The sequence below is a fragment of the Capsicum annuum genome, chromosome 8 (genome assembly GCF_002878395.1).
Source record: "Capsicum annuum cultivar UCD-10X-F1 chromosome 8, UCD10Xv1.1, whole genome shotgun sequence".
NCBI lineage: Eukaryota > Viridiplantae > Streptophyta > Magnoliopsida > Solanales > Solanaceae > Capsicum > Capsicum annuum.
Genome location: NC_061118.1, coordinates 96,837,188 through 96,858,782, shown reverse-complemented (window position 1 = coordinate 96,858,782; position 21,595 = coordinate 96,837,188).

The following is a 21,595-nucleotide window of genomic DNA, read 5'->3' as shown; positions in this document are numbered from 1 at the left end:
TTACTAATTATATCAATCATACCTCCAATACCTATATCTCATCTCTTATCTAGCATAAATCATAATTATACTATGAATTAACTTAATCTATGAATAAGGTAGACCTAGCCTACCTGGACACCGAAGAAAATCCCGACGAATCTGCTAAACTAATGAATTCCCTTTTTGAGAAGCTTTCGCAAGATGTCATGCTATAAAAATCACAATCTACTCATCAAAACAAAAATGATGATATTCATATTACACTATTGTGCTTCAGATCTAAAATCACATAAAAATTACATGTGGAGTCCGCTTGTGGAATCACACTTTTGAAACCAACAATACGTCTGTCTATACTCAAGCAACATTTTCTCTCAATAATGGGTGAATTCTGAGCTCCAATGGTGCTACAATCAACCAATACTCTAGGATTTTGGAAAGAAGGGAAATGATTTAATAATGAAATTGATGGAAGCTTACCATGAATTCAGGGAAGAAACGCATAATTTAAGTTCACAAATGTTCCAAAATTACCCACCAATGATTCTCCCAAATTTTCACACTTTTTAGGATTCTACACTCTTTAAATGAGAGAAATCGGCCTAAGTAGGGAAAAATGTGGCTTGTGTAAAATCTAGAAGTGAATTTTATACCTTATCCTAGTGTGGGGTAGAATTTTTCTTAGAATAGATTTTAGAGATTAGAAGTGGGCCCTTCCGGCACATCATAGGTCAAAATTTGTGTCAACTCTTGTAGACTACTATACGTATGTTATAACCTTTAAAATGCTTATTTTAAACTTTGAGGAAGTTAGATACATGATATTTATTCTAGTTGGATAATTGGGAGTTGGTGCTAATTCAAGTTCAAATCTGATGGTTTATTGTTATTAAGTTTCGGTTCAAGTCCTACAATTAATGATGATATTGGTGACATGAGTTTCAGTTCAAGCCCGACAAATAATGATAATGATATGAGTATTGAGAGGTATGGATGATTCATGGTTATGGTTTGATATTCAATTAGTTTTTGGATCTTCTGTTGTTACTTTTCTTTGATTGCACCCTCCGGGCTTATGGGTGCCCACATTGGATTATTTACTTTTTTGCACTTATTGACTTATTTGGGCCAGTTTTTAGTATTATTTATGCTTTCCTTCATATTATATCTGTTTCGATTATTTATTTATAGTATTGGAGCTTATTTTTAGGTTTTCCCTTTTACCTTGACTTAGTTTATTTATCTGCATCCTTATCATATTTATATCATGATTTAGCTCAGTAGGTCGATGATGTCTACTGAGTATCCATGGTTTTGGTACTTATACTACACTTCTATACCTTTTTAGTACAGATCTGAGTACTATTGGCCACTGCTGACATGCCGATCGTGTTGAGTTGATTTCAGAGATAGGGTGAGCTCCCGGAGTCGGTTGCTTATTTTTTCTTCTATTATCTATGTCAAGTCTTTCACTATTTGAGACAGATTTGTATTTTACTATTTCAATACTTATGTCCCTTTTTAAAGTAGCACTTATACCGATATGTTTTGGAGTATTGTTATTACCTTATTCTATCTATTGGACTATTATTATTATCTAAAATTATTATTTTAAGTATTTACTTGTAAATTTCTATTTTTTACGGCTTTTTCCACAAAATTAGCCCGTTGCTACTAGCTTCGAGCTATGGTTTGGCTTACCTACTGATGGGATAAACTAGGTGCTATCATGACTCATAAATCGGGTAATTATAAATTGGTAATAGAGCCTAGGTTTACCAGTATTATTGGTACAAGAGCGAGTGTCCAATAGAGTCCCGCAAATCAGAGCGATGACTTCTGTTTCTTATCTTCGAGAGGCTATAGAACATTCTTAGGAGTTCTTCACTTTTTTCACTCATTTTCTGCTAATAGTTTGAGTTGGTTTCTAAAGAATTTCTTTGGTTTCACTCTTTCACAGATGGATAGGACACGTGCTACTGCTTCACGATATGAGGATCCAGAGATTGAGCCTAGGGATCTTGTCGCTGTTCGTGGATAACCGAGATATGTGTCCCTAGCTAAGGTCCAGTATAGGGGCATTCACCGAACCCTATTCTTACTTTTGAGGCAGAGATTCTTCTGCCCCAACCAGCGGTGGGCCAGGGACTAGTCCAGGCTCCACTGGGGTTTATTTCTTCTTTAGTTCTTAGGGATGCATTGGTTCAACTCTTAGGATTATTTAGTGGTGCACCCTTTGATGGTGCATATTCTATAGATCAGAGTTGTACTGAGGCAGGGGAGTAATTGGTAGCTGCATCTCCTAGAGTTGAGGTCTCTCTTGCATTGGTAGTTGCTTAGCTGGTAGTTTCCCAACCTTCTATGTCTATTGAGGAGCAAAAAATTTTGTGTAGATACTTGAGATTTGCTCCGCTTAGGTTTTCTTGGTATACTGAGCGAGGATGCTTATAAGTTCTTATTGTTTATGAGGATAGGGTCCATAATTTGGGCCTAGTTAAGACCCGTGTTATGGATTACACTAGCAGCTCGACATTTGTGAAGAGGTCATCTTGATTTGATTCCAGGCTAACTAGATCTCTCCCATTGACATGGACTCGGCTCTATAAGATCTTCTTGGAGATGTATACGTTTTGGGGCCTCAGAGATCATCTGAGAGATCAGTTCTCAAGGTTGGAACATGGCTCTATAACTGTTATGGAGTATGAGGCTCAATTTCATGAGTTGTCTAGGCATTATACTTTTATCCTAATTACTGAGTGTAAGAAGGTTTGTTGCTTTGTTCGGTGTTTGAGACTTCCTCTTCCCATGTCTACACAGAGTTTGGTTGTTGTAGGTATAACTTTTGCTAAGGTTTCTGATCATTCTTAGGTTATGGACGAGATGCATCATAAGGCCCAAAGCGGCAGTGATAAAAGGCCACAATATCAGGGTAATTACGGTGGGAGCTGTAGTGTATCATGATTCAAAGGCAGTAGTTCTCAGGGTAGGTTCCCTCAGCGTCAACTATATCAGCATTAGGGTTAGTCTAGTAGGCTCGTTCAAGCTACACTTCAGATTACAGATGGAGGTCAATCTAGTTTAGTGATCATCCTGGCCAAAGTAGTGGTCAACCTTTATGAGGTTTGTTTTCTACTTATTCTAGTCATAGTGGTTATTCTGGTTCAATCGAATCTTTTGGTTTTGGCGCAGTGCTTAAGAATGTTATGATTGTGTGGCTTTTGGCCATTTCTTGAGATAGTGCCCCAGTCATAGAGCAATGGTTTATTTATCTTAGAGTCTTTCACTAATTTGGGCGACTTTGCCACCAGCTAGAGGTGGTGTGCATCATAGTAGGGGTGGTATCCAGAGTACTCGTAGAGGTACTTAGGTAGGTAAGACAGGAGATCAGCCAGGCGACCAGCTAGTTAGCAGGTGTGGTCAGTTGTATACTGTACATAATAGAACCAAGGCTGAGTCTTCAAATGTAGTTATCACAGGTACGATCTTAGTGTGCCATCAGTCGAATTTTGCTTTATTTAATATGGGATCCATGTATTCTTATGTGTCTACTTATTATGCCCCGTGGTTAGAATTATCTTGGGATTCCTGATCTGTTTCATTATGTGTATCTAGTGGATCAGATTTATAGATCATGTGTTGTGATTGTTTGAGAGTTCGATACTCAAGCTGATCTTATTATATTAGATATGGTGGATTTTGATGTAATTCTGGTCATGGACTATTATCCCGCTATCATGCGCTCTTGGATTGTTTTGCCAAGATCGTTTCCTTAGCCATGCTCGATATATCCCGATTGTGTGGCAGAAAGCTATTAGTCGTGAGCCGAAGGAGATTATTTCTTATATTTAGGCTAGGAGGCTTATTTTGAGTGTCTGCGAGTCTTATCTTGCTTATATTCATGATGTTAGCCTGGAAAGTATGTCGCTTTACTCTGTCTCTATAGTTTGTGAGTTTCTTGATATTTTCCCTACCGATCTACCTGGTCTTTTTCTTTAGCATGATATTGAGTTCGTTAGTAATCTTGAGTTGGGCACTCAATTTATTTCTATGGCATCTTACCGTATGGCTCCTACTGAGCTTAAGGGGATCAATTTTTAGCTTCAAAATCTTCTTGGTAAAAGTTTTATTAGACCGAGTGTGTCTCATTGGAGAGATCCTGTATTGATTATAGGCAACTTAATAAGGTGATGGTGAAGAATCGGTATCCTATGCCTGGCATTGATGATTTGTTTGACCTGCTTCAGGGAGCAGCGATGTTCTCTAAGATTAGCTTAAGGTCCAATTACCATTATTTGAGGATTCTGGCTGAGGATATCCTAAAGACAACCTTTAGGACCCGATATGGTCATTATGAGTTCCTGGTGATGTGTTTTGGGTTAACCAATACCCCAACCACGTTCATGGATTTTATGAACTATGTGTTTAGAACTTATTTGGATTTCTTTGTAATTGTGTTCAACAAAAACATCCTTGTGTATTTGAGGAGTAGAGAGGAGCGTATGCAATATTTGAGGATTGTGCACCAGACTTTGAGAGATCATAGGATTTTTACCAAATTCTCTAAGTGTGAGTTTTGGCTTGAGTCGGTGATATTTCTTGGACATGTGGTGTCTTAAGAATGGGATTATGGTAGACCCAACAAAGATTGAGGCTATTGTGACTGGTCCAGGACTATATCTCCATTTGAGGTTCGTAGTTTTATTGGTTTGGCCGATTACTATAGATGGTTCGTTGAGAGATTTGCTACTATTGCAATGGCGATGACCAGGTTGGCTCAGAAGGGGGTTCTTTTTTGATAGTTCGAGGAGTTTGAGCCGAGCTTTGAAAGCTCAAGGGATTTCTCACTTTACCTTCTATTTTTGCTCTTTATGTCGAGTGAGGCATTCACCATATATTGTAGTATTGTTGGTGTTGGTTTGGGTTTTGTGTTAACGTAGTAGGGTTGCGTTATTGCTTATGCATTTAGACAGCTGAAGGTGCAGCAACACAACTACCCCACTCATGATTTGGAGTTGGAGGCGGTAGTTTTCGCTCTTAAGATTTGGAAATATTATCTTTATGGTGTGCATTATGATATCTTTACAGATCGTCTTAGTCTTTAGCATCTTATGACCCAGACAGAGCTAAATCTAGGCAGTGTAGATGGGTGGAGTTGCTTATGGATTATGATATCTCTATCTTGTATCATCCGAGCATGGCGAATGTGGTAGCAGAAACCTTGAGTTAGAAGGCGGTGAGTATGGGTATTTTGGTTTGCATTTTAGTTTCTTAAAGGCTGTTGGCATAGGACAATTAGTCCTTAGAAACTTGATGGAGCGACTTGATATTTCAGACCTTAGCAGGATTCTTGCTAGTGTTGAGGTGAGGTCTTTGCTATTTTTGCAGATTTGAAGTCATCAACTTGAGGATAAGAGGCTTTACATCAAATGTGATCAGGTGTTGAGTAGTGAGTCCAAGAGGGCTACCGTAGGTTCTGAGGGTTTCTTGAGATTTTATGGCCGCATTTGTGTTTTGAAGGTTGATGACTTAATTCACTAGATTTGGCATAAGGCTCACAACTCCAGATACTCTATTTACCTGAGTACAACCAAGATGTATAGGGATTTGAGGCAGCATTATTGGTAGGGTGGTATGAAGTGTGATGTGGTGGACTTTGTAGCTCGTTGCCTATGTTGTCAGTAGGTGAAGGCCAAGAATCAGAAACCTTGTGGCTTAATTCCAAGATTGCCCATTCCTGAGTAAAAAATAAGAGAGGATTACCTTGGACTTTGTTAGTGGTTTGCCTAGTACTTCCCGTGGTTCTTACGGTATTTGGAACATTGTGGATCAATTGACCAAGTCAACATATTTCATTCCTATTCAAATTTCATTCAGTGCCGAGAGGTTAGCTCGTATCTATATTAGTGAGATGATCCGTATGTATAGTGTGCCTATATCTATCATTTTAGATCTGGGTTTGGTGTTCATTTATAGTTTTTAGATATCTTTTAGGAGTATTTGGGCACTCAGGTGGATCTTAGTATAGCTTTCCATCTCTAGACCGACGGGTTATCAGAGCGGGCTATTCAGGTTCTCGAGGATATGCTCCGAGCCTATGTTATGAATTTTGGAGGTTAGCGGGAGCAACAATTGGCTTTGGCGCAGTTTGCCTATAATTGTAGCTATCATTTGAGTATTGAGATAACGTTTTTTGAGGCTTTATATGGTAGGCGATGTCATTCTATGATTGGATGGTGTGAGAGTTCTGAGATTAGGCCTCGTGGTACTGACTTTCTTCAGGAGTCGTTGGATAGAGTCAGGGTGATTCAAGATAGGTTGAGGGAAGCTCAGAGTAGACATAAGGCTTATGTATATCTTATACTTTGTGGCTTGAGATTTGGAGTTGGTGACCGAGCATTTCTCAGTGTGAAGAATGTAAAGGCAAGCTTAGCCCCACATATATTAGACTCTTTGAGATTCAGTTCGTGAGGTGGATTACGAGTTAAACTTACCCTCATATTTTGTTGCTGTCCATGTATTTTTCCATAATTCTATGTTGAGGCGATATATTCTTGATCCGTCTCATGTGCTTAGATGGGACTCAGTTCAGTTGGATGAGCAGTTGACCTTCATTAAGGAGCATGTGCTCATATTAGCCAGTGATGTCATGCGGTTGCGCATTAGAAAGATTCCAGTAGTTAAGGTTCAGTGGAGGCATCACACAGTAGAGGAGACTACTTGGGAGATGAGAGTGAGATGCGGACCCAGTATCCTCGCATGTTTGAGGCTTTAGGTACATCCTAATCCTATACTTTCGCGGATGAAAGTTCTTTTAGTAGTGTATATTATAATGAACCTTCAGGTCAGTTTCTACATTTCCGCTCATTTTCGCCATTTAGAGCTTTTCTATAGCTGCATCAAGTCATTTATGACTTGGTGAAACTGATAATTTGATTGTCAGGCTGTTTGTTTAATTTTTAGAGCCGATTCCCTCTTTTGAAGTCTTTGCTGGTTAAAATTGGTTACTAGGAAAAACTTTAGTCAAACAACCTCATATGCCATTTCTGATAGTTCTAACATCTCTGGAATGTTTATCTAGGCTAGGTGGACCCTTGGTTTGAGTCTTGAGGCTTCCAGACTCGTTACGGGCTATTAGCCAAAAGTTAAAAAAATGGCACGTGGGTGTGGGACCCACTTTCATCAAAATGACCTCAAATGGAAATATTTACTGTGCTATTGGGTTTGGAACATTGAATTTGATAGGGTAGCATAGTTCGTTTGCATATACAGGATTTTTGATGAATTTTGAGGGGTTGGCGGAGACTTGGAACAATTTTGAGCTTTCATCTAGTGCACCGCTTAAGCGCTCTTTTAGGTCGCTTAAGTGGAGGATCGCTAACGTGTCCAACCGACTGCTTAAGCGGTCAGGCTGGCACAACTAAGCCTTGCTTAAGTGGATCCCTCATTGCTTAAGCGTCCACATGAGGACCACTTAAGCGGTATCTGTGCAGGCAGCCAAATGTCGCTAATACAACACTAGATCGTTTAAGAGGTGATCGCTTAAGCGACCCAATGTTCGCGTAAGCAATGCGTGGGCACCTGGTACCATATAAATACCAACTTAGCCCGATTTCTCCCATTTTCCACCCATTTTCAAGTGTGTAGAACCCTAAAAGGTGTGAAAACTTGGGAGAATCATTGGTTGATGATTTTGGAGCATTTATGAACTTAAATTACGTGTTTCTTCTTCAAATTCATGGTAAGCTTCCATCAATTTCATGATTAAATCCTTTATCTTTTTTCAAAATTCACAGAGTGTTGGTGGGTTGATTGTAGCACCATTAGAGAGCAAAATTCACCCATTCTTGAGGATAAATGTTCCTTGAGATAAAAGGATGTATTGTCGATTTCGAAAGTGCAATTTCACAAGTGGACTCCACATAAGATTTTTACGTGATTTTGGACCTAAAGCACTATAGTGAAATATGGGTATCATTGTTCTTGTTTTGATGAGTAGATTGTGATTTTTATAGAATGGCATCATGCGGAAGCTTCTCGAAAAGGGAATTCGTTGTTTTAGCAGATTCTTTGAGTTTTTATTTGGCGTCTAGGTAGACTAGGTTTGCGTTATTCATTGATTGAGATAATTCATAGTATAATTATAATATTATGCTAGATAGGGGATGCGATTTAGGTATTGGAGGTACGATTGATATAATTGGTAATATTTGGACTGTTTAGCCTATCTTGGAATCGTATTAGGTGTAATTGGCTTAATTAGTTATATTTTGGTAGAATTGCTATCTTAGGGATAAATGTGGCTTGTGTAATATCTAGAAGTGAATTTATATACCTTAGCCTAGTTCGCGGTAGAATTTTCCATAAAATGGATTTTGAGGATTAGAATTGGTCCCATTCGGCCCACCTTAGACCAAGATTTGTGTTAGCTCTTGTAGACTTCTATACACATGTTCTACCCTTTAAAATGCATTTTGGACTTTGTGGAATTTAGATACATGATTTTTATGCTAGTTGGGTTCTTGGGAGTTGGTGCTAATTCTGAGCAAAATCTGGTGGTTTATTGATATTGTGTTCCGATTCAAGTACGACGATTGATGATAATATTGATGACATGAGTTACGGTTCAAGCCTGCTAAATGATTATAATGATGATGATATGAGTTTTGGTTTGAGTCTGGCGTAGAGAGTTTATTTATGACATGATACATTATGGATGGTTCGTGGTTATGGTTTGATATTCGGTAAATATATGGATCTTCAGTTGTTACTTTCCGTTGATTGCAACCTCTGGACTTATGAGGGTTGCGTTGGGTTATTTACTTTTTTGATAAGTTGCTCGGACTCTTCAAAAATGTCTACGGATATGTGTCGGATCCTCAAAAAATAGTGTATTTTTGAAGGATCCGACATGGGTACGACAACATTTTTGGAGAGTCTGAGCAACTTAGCTTTTTTGTACTTACTGGATTATGGGGCCCAGTTTTGTAGTATTAATGATGTTTTCCTTCATATTATATCTATTCCGATTATTTATTTACAATGTTGGAGCTTATTTCCAGGTTTGCCTTTTTACCTTGACTTAGCTTATTTATCTTACATCTTTATCGTATTTATGTCATGATTTAGCTTAGTCGGACAATGATTCCTTCTGAGTACCCATGATTTTGGTACGTATACTACAATTCTGTACCTTTTTGGTGCAGATTCGTGTACTAGTGGCTGCAAGTTACGTGATGATCATGCTGAGTTGATTCTGGATATAGGGTGAGCTCTCAAAGTCAAAGTTGCCCCTTCTTCCTTCTATTATCTATGTCTAGTTTTTTTACTATTCGAGACGGATTTATATTTGACTATTTCAATACTTATGTCTTTTTTCGTAGCAACTTTTGTTCCGATATTTCTAGGTCATGGGATGTTGTTATTATTGATGACTCCCAAACTACACCTCCAATTCATGATAAAACAATCGTTGTCAAAATATAGTAATCCAACTAGGTTGGAGTTGACCCCATAGGGAATACGTCAGAAATATTTCTTGAACTTGTTGAAATCATCAAGCTGTACAGAAAGTAAATGGGGGGATTTGATGAAATAGTAAAAAGTAACAAGAACTGGAGGCTTGTGGTTGTAATCAATATAAGACAAACAATAGGCTTGTGTTCCTTTTGGCTTCTAACTCCGTAGATTTTTCATGCACCATCGAACTATTCTGATACCTTGTATGCAAAATTTGATAAGTTATGTTCCATCAATTATCTTGTGGACTCATTGATAGATTTCACCCTTTACCTTTTAAGTCTCAGGGTGTCGCCTTACTAACTCTTATCTTGGATCCGAATTAACTATTACCTTTTGAGTCTCAAGTTATTAGATGAAGGATGATCATCTTAAATAGATAGTGTAGGTAAGCTTATTTTGGAAATTAACTCCGAATCACTATTGTGATTTTCTTTTCCCAATCTCTACCTCCCGGTTAGGCTCATAGTGAATACAGGTGGGATCCTAACATGTGCACCCGTTAAGAAGACAATCAAATCAAAGAAAACCAAATTACATGCAAGAATCTTTATCTAGAACGACTTGACACTTCCTCTACTTTGTTGATCTGCCAGGGTTCCCAAAACCCTAGCTAAAGGAATTAGTCACTCATAGTTATGAGATCATTCATAGAATTCATAGACAAAATTATAGAATCAATCTCACAATAGTGAAAGGAGAACTTAAAGTCTCAAATTGAACAACAAACCAAAAACAAACCAAGAATAATAAGATCCCAAGATTACAAGTCAATATTAGCATCAAAAGATGTTTGTTAATGATATAAACTTAGCCCTAAAAGGCCTATCTCTGGACAACTAACTCAAATGTAAAAGGGTATTTATAGATTACAAGAAAACCCTAAAATTCAAATCCTTGAAAAATAAGGCAAATATGATTAAACATACATAATAATGACTAAAAACATCATAGAAGTGTATTTAGGTTACATGGAAACCCTAAGAAACAACTTCAAAATAATCTGAGAAAATTGCGTCGGTGGCTACCTACTAACACGACTGAATTGGGGCCTTGTCATAATGGGTATCTTAAGTTAAATCGGGATCCAAGAACCCCCCCAAAACCAATCCAACCGACCAAAATATACCCTAAGTCGGATGAATTTCGATATATAACAAGATAGCCAATTAGAAGATATAGTGACTTTCAGATAGGTCTACTTACTAGACCAACCCAACCAAGTTGATTCATCTAATAATCAACCTACCAAACCACAATCGATAATCCAATGTACATGCCCCCGACTATAGTCAAAAACCAAAGTCTAAAAGAAGACAATAATATATAAAGTAATCCATGACATGAAGTGGATACCTTTCGAACTGTGGAAGCTCACCACTTCAATCCAACATCGAATATTCTCGAATTCGATCAATGAGCAGGAGGAGTAGTATGGCCGGTTCCTACATCACGTGGGGATACATCCTCCCAAAGACAAGTTAGTGGGTGAACGCTAGCAAGTACTCAGGATAAGTATAAAATAAAGTCAATCTTTAAAACTAAGTAAATCAACCATATGCATTCACAACCATATATATATATATATATAACCATGCTGGGAAGAGGGAACCAGGTTTAGCATGCATTTAAACCATTAACCTGGGTATGTGTAGCTTAACTATCATAATTCACCCACAGGCTATATGGGTCCGGTGTCACCCCCTGGACGGGCCCCAATGCGTGTAGCTGCACGAACCAGGGATACCACAGGAGTAGGGGATTCCTATGTACCTTTCACTCTCTATGAGACATATATAAAAGTGTTAGGGGATTCCCGTGTACCCCTCAAGTATAGGGTCGCCATTCCTAATCCTCATGCCAAAAAACATGAGTTTCCAGTGGTATCGTCATGCTAACTATAGCTTGCAAGCAATGTCCTTATCCAACCTTAGGAGATTCACATATACCCCATAGGTTATATCATTTAGTTTACTTGGAGGATTACCATGTACCCTGCAAGTATATCATTATTAGGCTTACTTGGGGGATTCTCATGTACCCCACAAATATTTCATTATTAAGCTTAGATTGGGGGATTCCCATATACCCTACAAGATATTCATCATTCAAATCAATTTCATTCACTTGGGGGATTCCCATGTACCCCATAAGGTTTTCACTCAAAACAATTTCATTGCCACCAAGTCCTTACCATTTAACCTTTCCAAACCATTTAAACCATTCAAAATCATTTCAAACCATTCATACCGTTTAAAACCATTTTAACCATTCAAACCCTTTTAGCCATTTAAAACCATTTAAACCCATGCAAAAACCATCCAAACCAATTTAAGGTTCCATTACAAAATCATACCGTGCAATAACTTCAATAAAAGTTCAACAATAGAGTAAAACGTTCTCATAGGCATTTTATCAAACATGTTGTGGGCATGCCTTTTCTAAGACCAAAACTATAGCATAAACCATTAATTTTTAGGGTTACCCATGACCCATTTGTTAAAACATAAACAAAAAAGCACCCACATATGCAAACAACCATGAAAAACATGTAAAAACATAGTTTAAGCCAAGAGTAAATAATACCCATCAATATGCATCAAAACCATCAACATTGATTTTCCAAAACCACCATTTATCATTTTAACCAAGGTTTAAAACACATTAAATCATGACTTTAGTTGGAACTAACAACGTGGGAGGAGTAACCTGCCTTATACAAGAAGATTCACGGAAGGAAACTTGACTCTTGAGCCCTTTAAAGAATACTTGTAGAAACCCTAAGCTCCAATCTTCGAGAGAGAGTTTGAGAGGGTATTTGAAATGTTTGATCTGCCAAATAAGTATTATGAGAGGCTATAATGAGTTATATAACATAGGTACATAAGGGTTTTGGGGTGGGAAATGTCTGGAATGCCCTCAGTTTAAAAGCTGAAAACCAACTCCCAAGAGGGTATGACCACCTCCCTTAGATGTAACCTAGGGTATAAGTGGTACCCTAACTCATACCCTAGACCCTACCTCGGTCCCCCATACTGACCATCATACGAACACCTAGGGCTAGATCATTCCTTTGGGTACAAATGGTACCCTAAACCGTACCTTGGACAGATTCAACTAGATAAAACTTTGGCCATCATACACATCGTATCCTACCATACGACTAGTATGATGGTTAGTCGTATCTTGGACAGAAACCAACCCAAGACACACTGCCTAACATATGAGAGAGGGGATAAAGTCATACCCTGACATACGACTCGTATATATGAGTCGTACCTTGCCTAGAATGCTCAACTTAGGAATTTTTTTCAAGGGACAAAGTTTAGGGCGTTTTATCTACAGACCCACCTACGGGCCATAGGTGGCACCTACGTCCCTTAGGTAGGGGCCATAGGTGGCACCTACGTCCCTTAGGTAGGGGCCATAGGTGATCACTAATTAATTGTCTTTGGATTTTCATTCGCTAACACCTACGGACCCACTTACGCCCTGTAGGTGGTACCTACTGGCCGTAGGTGCCTTAGTAGGTAGTCATTTTTCATCTTTTCATTCTGTTTTCTTCCAGTTAGCTTCCAAAACCTTGTTTTCTACAAAATCACTCCAAAAACATATCAAATACCACAAAATGGCCTTAAGCACATGCACATTCTCTAAGTTTAAGCATCGTAAATGCTGTGAAATCATGGCATATAAAGACCTTTAACTTAGAACGCTGCATGTGCTCAGGCAATAAAGCATAACAAAAATACGATGATGGTTAACCAAGAGAAACTTAAGATACATATGATAGTCAATCATCAAATTTAACTCAAAACACATTACCCTTTCCAAGTTCAATACTTTAAAAACCAACTTTGCGTATCTATGAAACAAAACAATGTAACACAAAGGAATCAAGATATGGCATTACATTTGCAACAAACAACCATGCATATGTACAAGTTACACTACCCAAACAAGTAAGCATCTAGAAATACAACCCATGTGCCTTCACAATAAAGAAGTCCCACTCACTCATCTAAAATTATGCATGTTAATGAAAGGATGGTCAAGATACACTCACACTCACAAGATAAGTTTCACCAATGTGCATCAAATACCATAGGTTTGCCCTTATTTTCTTTACCTTAGCTTTCAGACAGTCAGGTTAGGATCACCGTAGGACTTTATTCGGCTTGTAATGTAGGCTTTGGGGGCTGGTATGGTACATATGGTAATTTTTAGTAACTAAGCCTCCTTGGACCTAACTTACTTCTGGGGTCCATTTATCCATCAATTTTTTATTTTATTCCACTCTTATTTCTCCCTTTTTATTCTTTTTGCACATTGGGCGTGGTTTCTTTTATTCTTTTTTTCCTTTATTTTGCTTTTTCTACGACACCCAGCCCTACTTTTTTTCTCTTATTTACGTTCTTCGCACCTACTTTACATTACACACCCCTATGATAGCCACCGTTAACTTAGGCGATATGCTAGAGTTGAGGTGCACAATATCTAAGATGACCAGGGCAGAAATAGGCTCATTGTAACACAAATGGGCAGGTGAAAGGTGTAACATGAAAAATAGGCTATATAGGCTCAAAAAAGGGATCAAGGGATACTTATTCACACATGGAAGGTCATTTAAGATAAAAGTGGACTAATATAAAAAATGACCTATGATTCTTTTCTAACCGACTATCCTACAATCTAGAACTAACCAGGCAACTTTTAGATTCAACACACAAAGGCTACTAGTAGTATCTCACACTCACAGGCACAGGGTCATATCACAAGATACTACCTATCCGGTTCATGCAATTGTTAGCAATGATTATCATGTCCCTATCCTAATGTCATAACAAGATTCACAATAGTCACTCATATATATATATATATACATATCATACAGTTCAAAAATAATATTTAGAAGGGGTATCATTTTCAACAATTATATCAACTGCCTTAGATACTCATTTTATCGTAGTTAAACATTAAACATCACGAAAAAAAACACAATACACCTAAACATGCCGACTCTGCTAGGAATAAGACTTCAGTAAAAAGAGGCACGGCAACAAAAGCCTCAAGAGGATATCAAGACCCATAAGTAGCCCCATCCTCAACTTAAGATATGCACTGTCCTTAATGCATTGGGCCGCTACACAGCAAGAGAGTTAGAAACATACCTGTGGCACCATAGGTATGCAGATCTGACATAAATCACGATAACTTATACAAATAACAGAATACCTTGGGTTGCCTCTCAAGCAGTACTAGATTTAACGTCGCGGCTTGAAGAGGATATGTTGATTACTCAGACTTTATGAACAAGCCCATGGGTACCTTGATTGCTCAGATTTCATCAAGGTAGCCCAAGAGTTGGCCTTTAATTTTCTCTTTCCACTTTGAACTTATGAATTTCACCCCTATTATTTTTAATTTCCCACTATGCTCAGAATACGGTGGTATAAAAAAAAGGACCTAACCAATAGATAAGGCATGTTGTACTTCTTAGAACTTACATGAGAAATGTAATTCTTTGTTTCTAGCTTAACAAATTTAAGAATATAGACATATATTTCCTCTTTTTTACACTTTTCTTCAGGTTTGGATAGCTTGATCAATGTCTTACTATCGAAATATAATGTGGAAAAATACTTCAAATGAGGTCCAATACGCCCCAACTCAGGAAAAGTAGTCTTATTTACATCCCCACATAACTCTAGTATACTCTCCTTAATAGTGACACTATCAATTAGAGTATGAGCATTGTTGACTCCTCTAATTTTAGCTCCTCAAGTTTGCTTTTTAGATTTTTTTCAGTCTCACACTACCCATAACTAAGCTGTTGGGCGTTACACATAACAAATTTTGCATTCAACTCTACTTGTAAGTGATGAATATCCAAGGGAAACCTGTCAACCTTTTAAATAAGCTTATGATTTTTGTTTTCAAGGTGTGTCAATGTTTCTACAAGCTCTCCTTGTGTTCACACACTATATATACCACACTCCTGGAATAATGTATCATATTAAAAGGATAAGGATCAATAATAAAGAAGTGTTCATCACTCCGTACTTCTTCTGGACAAGAAGAGTAGGCATGCACTAGTGTATGCCCAAAAAAGAATAGAAAAAAAAACCCTGACAACTTCAACAATTCCAATTAGTCAATCTACAACAGTATTCTCCAACAACAACGCCAAAGGTTAGATGACGCCCAACTACACCTCCAATTAAAGGATAAAGCGGTCGCTGTCAAAATATAGTAACCCCACTAGGTGGGGTCTATCCCATAGGAAATACGTCAGAAATCTTGCTTGAACTTGTTAAAATCACCAGGCAGTATAGAAAATAAATGCAGGGATTTTTTAAAATAGTAAAAAGTAACAAGAACTGGAGGCTTGTTGTTGTAATCAATCTAAGACGAACACTAGGCTTTTGTTCCCCCTGAATTCTAACTCCGTAGATTTATCGTGCATCATCAACTATTCCAATACCTTACATGCAGAATGTGATAATTTGTGTACCATCAATTGTCTTGTGGACTCATTGATAGATTTCACCCTTTACCTTTTGAATCTCAGGGTATCGCCTTACTAACCCTTATCTTGGATCCCAGTTAACTATTACCTTTTGAGTCTCAAGTTATTAGATGAAAGATAATCATCTTAAGTAGATAGTGCATGTAAACTTAAGTAGGCAATTAACTCCAAATCACTATTGTGATCTTCTTTTCCTAATCTCTACCTCTCGGTCAGGCTCGTAGAGAAAACAAGCAGGATCCTTACATGTCCACTCGTTAAGAAAATAATCAAATCGAAGAAAACCACAATACATGCAAGAATATTTATCTAGAATGACTTGACATGTCCTCTACTTCATTGATCCAACAGAGTTCCCAAAACCTTAGCTAAAGGAATTAGTCACTCATAGTTATGAGATCATTCATAGAATTCATAGACAAAATTATAGAATCAATCTCATAATAGTGAAAGGAGAAAACTCAAAGTCTCAAATTGAACGAAAAACCAAAAACAAACCAAGAATAATAGATCCCAAGATCACAAGTCAATCCTAGAATAAAAAAATATTGGTGAATGATGTAAACTTAGGCCCAAAGGGCCTATCTCTGGACAACTGACTAAAATGTAAAAAGAGTATTTATACATGACAAGGAAACCAAAGAATTCAAATACTAAATAAACAAGGCAAACTTGACTAAATGTATACTAAAAGAAATCATTAGAGTGTTTTTAGGTTACACGGAAACCCTAAGAAATAACTTCAAAATGATCCAGAAAAATTGCATCGATGGCTCCCTACGGACCCACCTACGGGCTATAGGTGGCAACTAAGCCCCTTAGGTAAGGGACATAGGTGGTCACTAAAAGTTTATCTCTAGATTTTCATTCTCTAATACCTACAACCCACCTACGCCCCATAGGTGGTATCTACGCGCCATAGGTGCCTTAGTAGGTAGTCGTTTTTTTGTTTTTTGTTCCGTTTTCTTCTAGTTAGCTTCCAACACCTTGTTTTCTGCAAAATCACTCCAAAAAACATATCAAATACCACAAAATAGCCTTAAGCACATGTATATTCTCTAAGTTTAAGCATCGTATGTGCTATGAAATCATGGAACATTAATTACCTTATTCGATTATCAGATTATTACTATTATATAAAATTATTGTTGTAAGTCGTTACCCATAAATTTTTTACTTTTACGCCTTTTTGCACCAAATTATCCCATTACTTCTTGATCTGGCTTCCATTTGGCTTATCTACAGGTGGGATAAAGTAGGTGCCATCATGACTCATAAATTGGGTCATGACAGAGTTCCTTCTTTTTGTTGTTATTTTGTTTAGTTTGGTTCCCTTTTTCCTCAGTGCCTTAACCTTCATATTTGTAACTTGTTGCTTGTCAAGTGTGATTATCCATTTTGATTCCTGTGGTTGTTAACAGATATATTATATCTTTATGTACCTGTAAAACTAAAATATCAGTTACTCAAGAAATGTGTCATTGTGTTTCCTTATTTGAAAGTGTGTTATATGTATATCTGATTTGCTTTCATGCAATCCCTTAGCCTAATGAACATCATCATAATGCTCTATAGGCATTTCCATTCTCCTCTTACCATCTTTGTCAGTGCTTGATGTGTTATGGTTTCATAGCACTTTCGCCACTTAAAACTACGAAAATATGTAGTGATGTGGATTATTTTTTTAGATACGATATGTTTTACATTTTGTTTTGTAGGAAACCAGGTTGTGGGAGCTAAACAAGATAAAACAAGTAAAAATATAATGTTTTGGACCACCTATGGCCCATAGGTACTACCTACATGGAATAAGTTCCAAAAAAAGTGTTAGAGACCGAGTTTCAGAGATTCAGAAGTTAAAATTTTGGCCCTACTACCTATAATGTGCACCTACGACTTATAGGTGCCAGAATAAGTGCCATAAGTTGAAGTTCAAAGATCCTGCAGAAGTTTTAAAGACCCTATCACCTACGTGGGGCCACCTATGGCCTGTAAGTGGCCCCGACTCAATTTTTCTCTTTTATTTTGGATAGAATTCCTAGGGTTTTCATGTAATCTATTAATACTCTTTTGACATTTTTTAGTTTTGTAAGCACTTATACCATTCACAAATATATATTTGATTTCGAGATTCGTTTTTTTCTTAGGATTCTTGTGTTCTTGATTTTTGGTTGATTTATTGATTTGAGACTTTGAGTTTTATTTGTCTATTATTGTGAGATTGTTTCTATGCTTTCACTTATGAATTCCAAGGATTGTTTTACAACTATGAGCGGCTAACTCCCTTAGCTAGGATTGTGGGAACCCTGACAGATTAACGAAGTAGGGGAAGTGTGTAATCCTTTAAAATTATTATTGCTGCATGTATTATGGTTTTCCTTGCATTACTTGATTTCTTAACGGTTGCAAATGTTATGAACCCTCCTGTATTCACTATGAACTCGAGAGAGGGTAGATATTAGAAAAGAAGATCACTGCAAAGATTCAAGGCTATCAACCCTTGTCTAATAACCTGAGATCGAGAGGAGATGGTTAAAATAGGATCCAACACAAGGGTTAGTAATGCGACACTTCGAGATTGAGAAAAGATAAGTGAGCTTCACCAAAGGGTGTCGGGAGGCTGTTGGTGAGACATAACTTGTCATATTATACATGTGTAGCGTAAGATAGTTGGATTAAGCACGATAAACCTACAGAGTTAGAAGCCAGGGGAACACAAGCCTAGTGTTTGTTTCAGATTATTTACTACCAAAAGCATCAAGATTTGTTACTTTCTACTGATTAAAACTAATTCCTCCATTTACTTTTATGCACTGCCCAACTATTTCAACAAGTTCCAGAGATAATTCTGCCCTATTTCTTATAGGTTCAACCCCAACCTAGTTGGGTCACTATATTTTGACATCGACCACTTTATACTTCTTGGACGTATAGTTTTGGGCGATATCAGTGCTAAAGAGTCTGTATTTATTATTAAGCCTAAGAAATGATGCTTCACATAGTAATCATATCTCTCTTTCATTGCAAGTGCTTCAGCATAAAAACTGGTGTTTTATGCTATTTTCTTACACAAAGAAAACTCTAATTGACCTTCTTGATTCCTCACATAAAAAATATATAGAGCTAGGTCTAAGGTTACCCCTAGAGGCTCCATCTGAGTTACTTATGAACCAACCAATTGGTCTCATTGAAGGTTTATAATTCTCAAGAAAATGCACTAGTAAGGGCTATTCTTGAGGTATTTCTTTTATCCAAGGATACAAAATCAGAGTTGGCAGGTGCAATGATTTCATATATTACATTTCTCTAATACGCAGTACTCTGATAATTCATCTTGTCCTTGCATTTCTAAATATGCCAACATATCATCCTGGGACTGCTTGAATGATTGATTTTAGCCTACTAGTTTAGGATACATTACCCTATTTCTGAATAGTTTGATTACATTACACAAAAGTATCATCTATACTAGAGCATACAACAAAATGCCTCTAAATTCTTTGAGCAAACTCACTAGTAATAAATACATGGTGAGTAGTTTCTAAGTAAGATGTGGGACAACATCTACACCTTGAAATTAATTTGATACAACATATCTGTAAAATACCATCAATACATATTTTAAACTTCCACAAACTCCAAAAAAAGAAATTGATCTTGAAAGGAGCACTTTTGCTTCATAGCCTTTGCATCTCTACTGATGGTTTTTATTTTAACCTAAACAACAAAAATGCACTTGCAATAGTGAACTTACTAACCTGCCATGGTTTGATGGAACTTTCGATGCTTAAACCTAGAAATTATGTAAGGACTTAGGTCCTTTTAATAGATGTGATGTATTTTAGTGCTTATTTTGCAGGAAAATAGGTGTTGGAGCAGAAGATTAGAAAAAAGATGATAAAATTTTTTTTCGGACTACTTACCGACCGTAAGTGGTACTTACGACCATTGTAAGTGGGGTTGTAAGTAGCAGAAAAAATTCTAAAAGTTCTAAAAAGGAAAATTATTTCTCTGAGATCTACGAAGGCCTCTTACGGGTGTAAATGGTACCTATGGCCCCCATAGGTAGGTATCACAGTAAGTGGATGATCTGAATCCTAGAGTTTATCTGAGACCTATGAACCCACCTAGGGTCCGTAGGTAGTACCTATGGCCCATGTGTGGGTCCATAGGTAGATGCCGACGTAGTTTTCCTTTTCTTGTTTTGGCTAGGATTTTTAGGGTTCTGATGTATTATATAAATACCCTATAGAATCAATAACGTGGAAATCCCTTTTTGCAAGGAAGGAAAAAATATGGCTTGCCCTCACAAGCACCTCATAAATCCACTATATTCAACCTTTTGATTATAGACTCAATTTCAGCCCAACTCTAGGCCTCTCTTGCTTGTAGTAGCTCTACTACAGTCTAACCTTGGCCAATCTACCAAGACTCCTTCAACACTAGTTAAATCTAACAAGTTTTGGACTTAGGTAACTCTACCTAAGCACTCTCTAATCAAAGAGAGAAGTTTATTACTCTTATAATATGAGTAATTCATTTACAAATTAGGATTCACTCAACAACACTCACACTTTTGGTGCACAAAGGAAACAAGAACATGAGCACTACTTGAGCAATGTAGTAAATTAGGTTTTTGCCTTTTTCTCTCTTCAACATACTTTGAGTATTTACAAAAAACCATTTGATGAAGAAACATCTTTTTCCCTTTTTAGATGAGTGATGATTAGGGATAAAATGTCATTTGGACCAGGTGTCCTAATTAGTACAAGCAGCACCTGCCAGTTTGTTACACAAAAGGACAAAGTTGTGCAGAAGCGTGCCCACTTTACTATTGCCTCGAATATCCAGGTACCTTGTCCCTTGTAGTCATTTGTTTATCATCAAAACTACATATAGAAATTTTCCCGCTTTTTAATAATGACAAACCAACCACAAACCTTTGAGCATCAATGCACATTCATCATATTTAATCAGTGTGATTACCTTTACCAAAGATGAATGTTCCCCCTATCATCATGCTTCTACTATCATGCAATACAGGGACCTGGTCCCTTGTTGTTATTTTCTTATCAAAATTCTATTTCTTCGCCTTGTCATCATACACCATTATTCATTTAGTGGATTTACATTCTTCCCCCTATCAGTATGCATCACATAAGTACATACATACATGCACACACACCTGGTCCTTATATATGAAGTCAGTATTCCCACTTTTGGCATTAGTAAAAAGGAATAATAGTAAACCAAGAGTAAAGATAAGTACAGGTTAGTTAACTCATGGCCACTAGTGCAACACTAACATGAAGAACCACTTAAACTGAAAGATACGAATGAGGCACACGAGAAAAATTTATTCATTTTCAAAACATAAGTCAGTACCAGTATAATCATACCAAAATAACCCATAAAATAAACTATCTTCAAGATCCAACATAACAACTGAAATTAGACTGACATATGATTAATGAGAGGATAGGGATAACAAGGTTAGGTAGACAGAGGTTTGGGGGAAAATGACTTAAGCGACATCTCCATTCTTGCATTTTCAGTAATGTGGACATC